General features: G+C 41.5%; 1 long non-coding RNA gene across 1 annotated transcript; it reads left to right on the plus strand.

Moving 5' to 3' along the window:
• The first annotated feature begins 292 nt into the window (after positions 1-292).
• On the plus strand, positions 293-4823 carry LOC119253950 (uncharacterized). The gene is made up of 3 exons (XR_005127238.1): positions 293-368; positions 651-716; positions 4514-4823. It is a non-coding gene; the product is annotated as an uncharacterized LOC119253950 (long non-coding RNA).
• Positions 4824-8280: the final 3457 nt, after the last annotated feature.

Here is an 8280-nt window from a genome sequence, read left to right on the forward strand (position 1 = left end):
GTTCCCACGTTTTGGGCCTGCATCTAGTTTCATCAATTTTTATGCTTGTGTTGCCTGCATCCCAATGAGGCTAGTCTTCTGGTTTCTTCCTGTAAGCTGTTGGTTTAAAGTGACTTCATTTACTTTTCTGTTGGTTTGTCTGGCTGTTGGCTAATCCATGTATCCCCAACACTATCCCCAGGTGTCCTCACAAGTGACAGCATCCAAGAATGCAAATTCCAGAGATAAACCACTTTTCTGAAAACTTACTAATCCTCTGCATCATATCCACTGATTGAATAAGTCTTGGGAACCTGTACAAGGACAGCACACCACCAGGAATGTACAATATGTGCAACTTTCCTCTAAAATCTAGGCTCAAAAGTGTTGTAAGTGTCCTTAAATTTTTTAAATAAATTCTCAGCATTCTTTGTTGGTAAGTCAGTGGGATTTGTGTGGTTTAATTACCTTAAGGATATTTAAGTCTAAATTTTACTAACTAAAAACTTTGGGTTCCCTCCCTGCATCTTTGAAACATGTAAAATAGTACTGTCCCCCAGAAGACTCTTCTTTTTCCAGCTAATGTGTGGAGTTCTTTGCACAGGAGGAGAATCTAGGAGCAAGGAGCTCTAGTCATTTCATAACTTGACTCCATTCTCCTTCTCTTTCAGCTCAACTTCCACAGTCCTCTAAGTGTTTCTTAGATCAAGAAACAAGAGACATTAATCTTAGAAATGGTAAGTCTTTTTTTTTTTTTCAGCGACTTTGTCTTGAGCTTTGTGGAGATATAATTAGCGTGGAAAACTCAATACAAATGGAAATGTAGTTAAGACTGCCCTTCACAACATTTGCATAAAGTAGATGAAGGTGGCCACTGGGCACAGACAGGTCATCTGACTGGGGCATCCAGGTGAGTGAACACTGTCTCTGGTCTCTCTCACACCACTGCTTTGAAAGACAGATGCGTTGGTTTCTGATCAGAAATCAGACCCTTTCTCGGAGGACCTGGACACTTGCAGGCACAGAAGTCTGAAACAGTCTGCAGGTCGGAGAGATGATGCCGTGGACAGAGTCTCCTTCCCCATCAGAACTTAGCACTTCCTGCATGTAGCAGTGACGATGGTTTTCCACAGAAAGCACCAACTGATGAGGTTTGTCTGCAGAGACTAACAGTGCGGTGCAGACGACCTTGGAAGGCCTTACCTGAGGCAGTGAGGATGGAGTTGGCCACAGGTCCTTGAATAACTCCATGCATCTCTCTCCCCTGGTCTCCACATGCAGGTTGCACAGACTGTTCAAAGTGATATATTATATATATTATTACGTATATATAAAAATAACATTTATATTATATATATAACATTATTATATATATAAACATATATATGTGTGTTTTTTAAACATTTATTTTTATTTATTTATGCATTCAGAAACTGGGGGTACAGGCCAGAGGTGGGGCGTACTGAAATACGCGCTGAGGGGGGAGCAGCAGGAGACAGGAAATGTCTGCTGCGCCATGGTCAGCTACCTGGCTGGGGACCAAACTCCGACCACAATTGTTGGTGACAGCTTGATAGCACTGACTTTAACCCCTGTGCCACCATGGAGGCCCCAAAGTTATATTTTTCACAGATGTTTCCACTGCTGTTTTGCTCTTATACATTTCAATGTAGTCCTTCATTTCTTGTAAAGCTCACCTATGCCCTCGGTTATAGTCTGATCAGTGACTGTTCTCTACTCTGTTTCAGTGCAGTGTCTGCCAGTTATGAAACTGCAGTCGTGATCCACTCCTGGAAATTCTTGTCTGTTAGCTTCTGTCACAATCTGTTGTGATTTCTTCTGTTTCTCTGAATTCTTGTTTCTTCTGCTTATGCTGGTGTCTAAACCCAGGCCCGTTCTTAGCACTGTGCAGGTCTCCCTAACCGAGTCAGCCCTCAGGTTTGCAGATCTGACCTTTTCCACTTTCCCCACCAGCGCCCCAACACACTGCTTGCTTCTGTTAGTGTCCAAGGGCCCACCTGGAGCTCAGGAACTCCAAAGTAAAAACCACATTCTCAAGTCTGTCCTTACTTACAGTGTCACTTCCTTCCAGCCAGTGACTCAGGCCTCAACATGGGCATGTTTATTTATTTATTCATTCATTCATACAAGAGCTGGGGTACAGACCAGAGATGCGGGAGTGAGACGATTCACCAGAGACAGAGAGGGGAACAGAATAGGCAAATATACTGACCAAAATATACTGTTGAGGGGAGCAGCGGGCAAATCAGGAGAGGTCTGCTGCACCATGTGGGTTGCTCCCCAGCCAACTGGGGATTGAACTTGTGCTGCAGAGGCTGCGAATTGCTTCATAGTGCGGTGCTTAACCCCTTGCTCCACCAGGGAGGCAACATGGGCATTTCTCCTGGACTCCTGCTCTCAGGAGCAATCTCATGTATTACCACTTTTTTTTTTGGTTCTTTAATATAATATGATATCTGCATTAGTGCTCACAAAGAAATACAGTAACTCTTCTTCTCCATTAGAATTTTCTATACTCACTATTGCTACAAGATAGCCAGTGCCCCCAGTCCCAGAGCCACTGTTGTTACCCAAGCATCAGTGTGCCAGTCCCCAGCTCTAGATGCCCCACAGGTGGCCAGCAGCACCCGCTGGTGCCATCACCAGTGCCAGGCTGCATGGAAACCAGCCCAGCGCCAGGAAGTGTCCCCTTCGACCACACACTGTCCCACTACAGAAAAGGAGATTGTTCCCTGGCAGATGCTGAAAACAGGGACCCCTTCTGTACATCTGGAGAGGAAGGCTATTGTGCAGAGGCAATTGCCCCCACGGGCTTGCTGGGCTGCCAGAAACCAGAAAACCAAGGAGCCGTGACATCCCTAAGGACGCACAACAGTTCCATTAACTGGCCCGCAGAAGCGTAGATGTAGGCCTCGACTAACAAAGGATTGGAAAGAATCATTTTAAAGAAATTCCACAAACAAGAATATAGCTTATTCAGTGGAGTATGGGCTTAAGGGCACAGAGTGAAGTAAATATTTTACAAAAGGTAAAAATGAAAAGACACAAAATCTGATGGTGGAGATTCTGTGCTGTTTCTCTGTTCAGTCTCTTCCTTTCTCTTTGAACCATTCATTCACTTTCAGTCTCCAGCTACCACTGAAGCGTGACCGCTTACGCATTTTATCTCGCCTCAGATGTCTCCGGTGTGTATATGAGCCGTCCCCATGCTAGTGGGACAGTCTCATGTTTGACCACAGACGCCTCAATTTCTCTCTGTCTCAACCATACCCATCCTAGTCTTTCACCAGTTTCCATTTACAGTGCCATTATGCCTGAATCATTCCAGAAGCCTGGGGTCAAATTCCCCAGTTAGCCTTCTGACAGGAATTTAGTTCTGGTCCTGTTTTTTTCACCCCGTGTTAGCAGCAGCCTCCGGTGTCATTGCTGTGTAATCTCATGTGGGTGGTCTCTTTTGGCCTCTCTCTGAGTGTCCCTGAAGCCCGAGTCCATCTCTTAAGAGGGAGCTGATAAAAAGGCATATACAATCATGTAACTTACTCTGTGGGGCCTCGTTATCCTTGTGCTTTGGGGAGTGGTTTCCACTCACTGTGGGGTGGAAATGGACGACCTTTTAGGAAACAGGACGCATACACACATAACTGGCCATTTAGAAGTTGTGAAAAACACTGGCCATGTAAGGTTTCTTATTGTTGTATATAGAAATGCAGAATGATGTCACTCCGTTCTCGTGAATACCTTTATATATTTGTCTCTTCACAACCGAAGAGAGGAACATTAACCTGGGCAGAGGGGTCTTGACTGTCTCATTTCACAAAAACTACTCGTCCTCTCCTTGCATCCTGAGTTCAGTTACTGCCTCATACATGAGAAACGTGGTTCACATGGAAGAACTAATGGATGATAGAAAGTGCTGTTTCTTTCTCACTGTATCCCACATTCTGTGTATATTGAGCATGTTTTTGACAAATACATTGTTCCGTGTATTTGTTATGATTATGTCTCCAATCCAGATGATGAGGTCCTTTCAGGAGCAGAGTTTTATTCTAAGAATGAAGTGCAGGGCCCCCCTGGTGGCCTAGGGGTAAAGTCTCAATGTTATCACCTGGTTGGCCTGAGTTCAAGCCCCGGCCAAGGAGCTCACCCACTCGCTCCCCTCAGCAGTGTATTTCAGTGGCTCTGCCTGTTCTGCTCCCTACTCTATCTCTGGTGAATCTTCTCAGTCCCCACAGCCCTGACCCATACCCCAATTCTTCTATGCAAAAATAAATAAAATGTTTTTTTAAAAAATGAACTGCATTTTCAGATTTATAAGGCAAACTTTCAGATAGCATTTTGGGAAACTAATGTGTTAACGCACAGGACCTTTCTGTGGTGCTGTCTCTGAGTGTCACAATGTAGAGTACAGAGCATGAAGGTGTGTTACATGAGACACAAAGAATGAAATCTCAGACCTCTAGTTCTTCTGACTCGACTATAAATGCCTTGAGTTGAGGAGATGGTGTCGTTACAGGAGGCGGTGACCTTTGAGGACGTGGCTGTGGCCTTCACCTGGGAGGAGTGGCAGGACCTGGACGACGCTCAGAGGACCCTCTACAGGGACGTGATGCTGGAGACCTACAGGAGCTTGGCATCCCTGGGTGAGCCAGACTCCTTCACCACCAAGTGCAAACTCTCCTTCAGTGATACATGTGCAGCTTTTTCTAACTATGTACGTTATAGGTTTAAGACTTCATGCCAACTAGATTGTTCACCACCCCAAGAATGTATACAATTAGCCCCTCATGTGCAAAAGTTACAACTCTGCTATTGTCACTCTTCAAAGACTGAAGCCTAAACAGATATTTCTCATCACCAGGCATTGCATGATGAAACCTGAGGTGATCGTCAGGATGGAGCAAGGAGCAGAGCCGTGCGCTGTAGGAGCACCCCAAACAGGAGCCTCTCAGGTCAGTCGGTGCAGACCATGAGGAGAGCCCAGCAGTTGGCCAAACTAGCTACTATCGCCCGTGGCTCCTCTGGGTTCAGACCTTACGAGAGTTAGTCTGCGTGTACAAACCCTGTCATTAATTCAGTATCCGTTATGGCTCTCCCGTGTCTATTGCACTTTTTTTAAACGGTTGTGTATTTTCTTCATCTTAACCAAAATCTAATCATGCTTGCCTATTCTTTTTTTTTTTTTTTTTTTTTTTTTTTTTTATTGGACAGTTTTATTTTTTTTTTTTTTTAATTTTTTTTTTTTTAATAATAAATTTTATTGTTGTATTCCCCATACAATTGCAGCCCCCCATTCTGACCCAATCCCTCCCCTCCCGCCCCCCCCCCCTAAAAGTGTCTCTGGTTCATAGTTTTTTGTTGATTTTGATTTTCACTTTCTTATAGTTATTCTTTTCCTGGTCCCTTATTTAAGTTTTCTAGATTCCTGCTATGAGTGAGACCATCCGGTTTTTTCTTTTTCTTTTTGGCTTATTTCGCTGAGCATGATCCCTTCCAGCGCCATCCATGTTGCTGCAAATTGCATGTGTTTATCTTTTTGAATGCTGAATAATATTCATGGTATATATGGACCACATCTTCTTGATTTCATTTTTTGGGTTTGGGTTGTTTCCAAGCTTAGCTATTGTAAACAGTGCTGCTATAAACATAGGGGTGCAGGTGTTCTTTGGAATTGATGTTTCTGTGTCCTTTGGGTAAATACCTAGGAGTGGAATTGCTGGATCATATGGAAGCTCTATGTTTAGTAGGTCCAGAAATCTCCATACAGCTTTAGTGGTTTGGACCAGTTTGCACCCACCAACAGTGTAGAAGAGTTCCTTTTTCTCCACACCCTCGCCAGCATTTGTTGTTGCTAGTTTTTTTAATATGTGCCATTCTCACTGGTGTAAGATGGTATCTCATGGTAGTTTTGATTGCATTTTCCTGATGGCAAGTGATGTTGAACATTTTTCATATGCCTGTTGGCCATTTGCATTTCCTCTTCAGAGAAGTTTTCTTTTTAGCTCTTCTGCCCATTTTTTGACTGATTATTTTCTTTGTTGTTGTTGAGTCTCATCAGCTCTTTGCAGATTTTGTGATCAGTCCTTTATCATTAGTGTTGGGTGCAAAAATGTTCTCCCAGTTGGTGGGGTTTCTCTTTGTTTTTGTTATTGTCTCTTTTGCTGTGCAGAAGCTCTTTAATTTGATGTAGTCCCAGCTGTTTATCTTTGCTTACTATCATATTTGGTGATGATGTGGTTGTAAAGATGTCTTTGATGTGCAAATCACGTAGTGTTTCGCCTATATTTCCTTCTATATATTTTATGGTTTCAGGTCTTATGTCTAGTTCTTTAATCCATTTTGAGTTGATTTTTGTGTATGGTGTGAGTAGTGGTCAAGCTTCATTCTTTTGCATGTAGCGACCCAGTTTTCCCAGCACCATTTATTGAACAAACTTTCTTTGCTCCAATGCATAGTCTTGCTCCTTTGTCAAAGATTAGTTGACCATAAATCTGTGGGTTTATTTCTGGATTTTCTATTCGATTCCATTGGTCTGTATGTCTGTTCTTGTTCCAATACCATGCAGTTTTGATGATTATGGCTTGTAGTAGAGTTTGAAGTCTGGAGTGTAATGCCTCCATTCCCTTCTTTTTTTTTCAGGAGAGCTTTGGCTATTCGGGGTTTTTTGTGATTCCATATGAATTTCATCAATAATTGTTTATTTCTTTGAAGAATGACATTGAAATTTTGATTGGAATAGCGTTGAATCTGTATATTGCTTTTGGAAGGATGGCCATTTAATAATGTTATTCTTCCAATCCACGAGCAGGGGATCTCCATTTCTTTGTGTCTTCTTCTATTTCTTTTAACAGTGTTTTATAGTTTTCTTTGTATAGGTCCTTTACCTCTTTTGTTAGATTGATTCCCAAATTTTGATTTTTTTTGTTTCAATAACAAAAGGGATGGTTTTTTTGATTTCTTCTTCTTCAGATTTATTGTTTGTGTATAGGAAGGCTACTGACTTTTGCGTGTTGATTTTGTATCCTGCCACTTTACTGAATTGATTGATGAGTTGAATTAGCTTTTCTGTGGAGTTTTGGGTTTCTCTATGTATAATATCATATCGTCTGCAAATAGTGATAGTTTGACTTCTTCTTTTCCTATTTGGATTCCTTGGATGTCTTTCTCTTGTCTTATTGCCCTGGCTAGGACTTCTAGTATTATATTGAAAAGCAGTGGTGAGAGTGGACATCCTTGTCTTGTTCCAGATCTTAATGGAATTGCTTTCAGCTTTTCACCATTGAGAATGATACTGGCTGTTGGCTTGTCATAGATGGCCTTTATGATGTTGAGGTATGTTCTTGTATCCCAAGAATTTCAAGGGCTTTTATCATGAATGGGTGTTGCACTTTGTCGAAAGCTTTCTCAGCATCTATTGATATTATCATATGGTTTTTATATTTCTTTTTGTTGATGTGTTGGATAACGTTGATTGATTTTCGGATGTTAACCATCCTTGTGCCCCTGGAATGAATCCAACTTGGTCGTGGTGAATTATCTTATGGATACATTGTTGGATTCTGATGGCTAAAATTTTATTGAGGATTTTTGCATCAGTGTTCATTAGGGAGATTGGCCTGTAGTTTTCCTTTTTTTGTGTTGTCCTTGTTCGGTTTGGTATTAGTGTAATGTTGGCTTCATAGAACGTGTTTGGTATTGTCCCTTCCTTCTCAATTTTTTGGAAGAGTTTGTGAAGGATAGGCACTAATTCATCTCTGAATGTTTGGTAGAATTCATTTGTAAATCATCAGGTCCTGGGCTTTTGTTTTTTGGGAAGGTTTTTAATTACCATTTCAATTTCGCTAATTGTAATTGGTCTGTTTAGGTGTTCTATTTCTTTATCTAGCTTTGGGTGATTGTAGAGTTGTAGGAATTTGTCCATCTCCTCTAGATTGTTAAACTTGTTTCCATATAACTGTTCATAGTAGTTACTGATTATTCTTTTGATTTCTGCTGAGTCCGTTGTGATTTCTCCTCTTTCATTGATGATCCTGTTATTTGTGCTTTCTCCCTTTTTTCCTTTGTGAGCCTGGCTAGGGGTTTGTCTATTTTATTGATTTTTTCAAAGAACCAGCTCTTGGTTTCATTGATTTTTGGATTGTTTTTAGTTTCAATTTCATTTATTTCTGCTTTGGTTTTTATTATTTCTTTTCTTCTACTGGTTTTGGGGTTTTTTTGTTGTTCTTTTTCTAGATCTTTGAGCTTCGAGATTAGGTTGTTTCTTTGAGTTCTTTCTTGTTTCTT

Source organism: Talpa occidentalis, unplaced genomic scaffold (genome assembly GCF_014898055.3).
Source record: "Talpa occidentalis isolate TD23 unplaced genomic scaffold, MPIMG_talOcc4v2.1 talOcc4.2477, whole genome shotgun sequence".
NCBI lineage: Eukaryota > Metazoa > Chordata > Mammalia > Eulipotyphla > Talpidae > Talpa > Talpa occidentalis.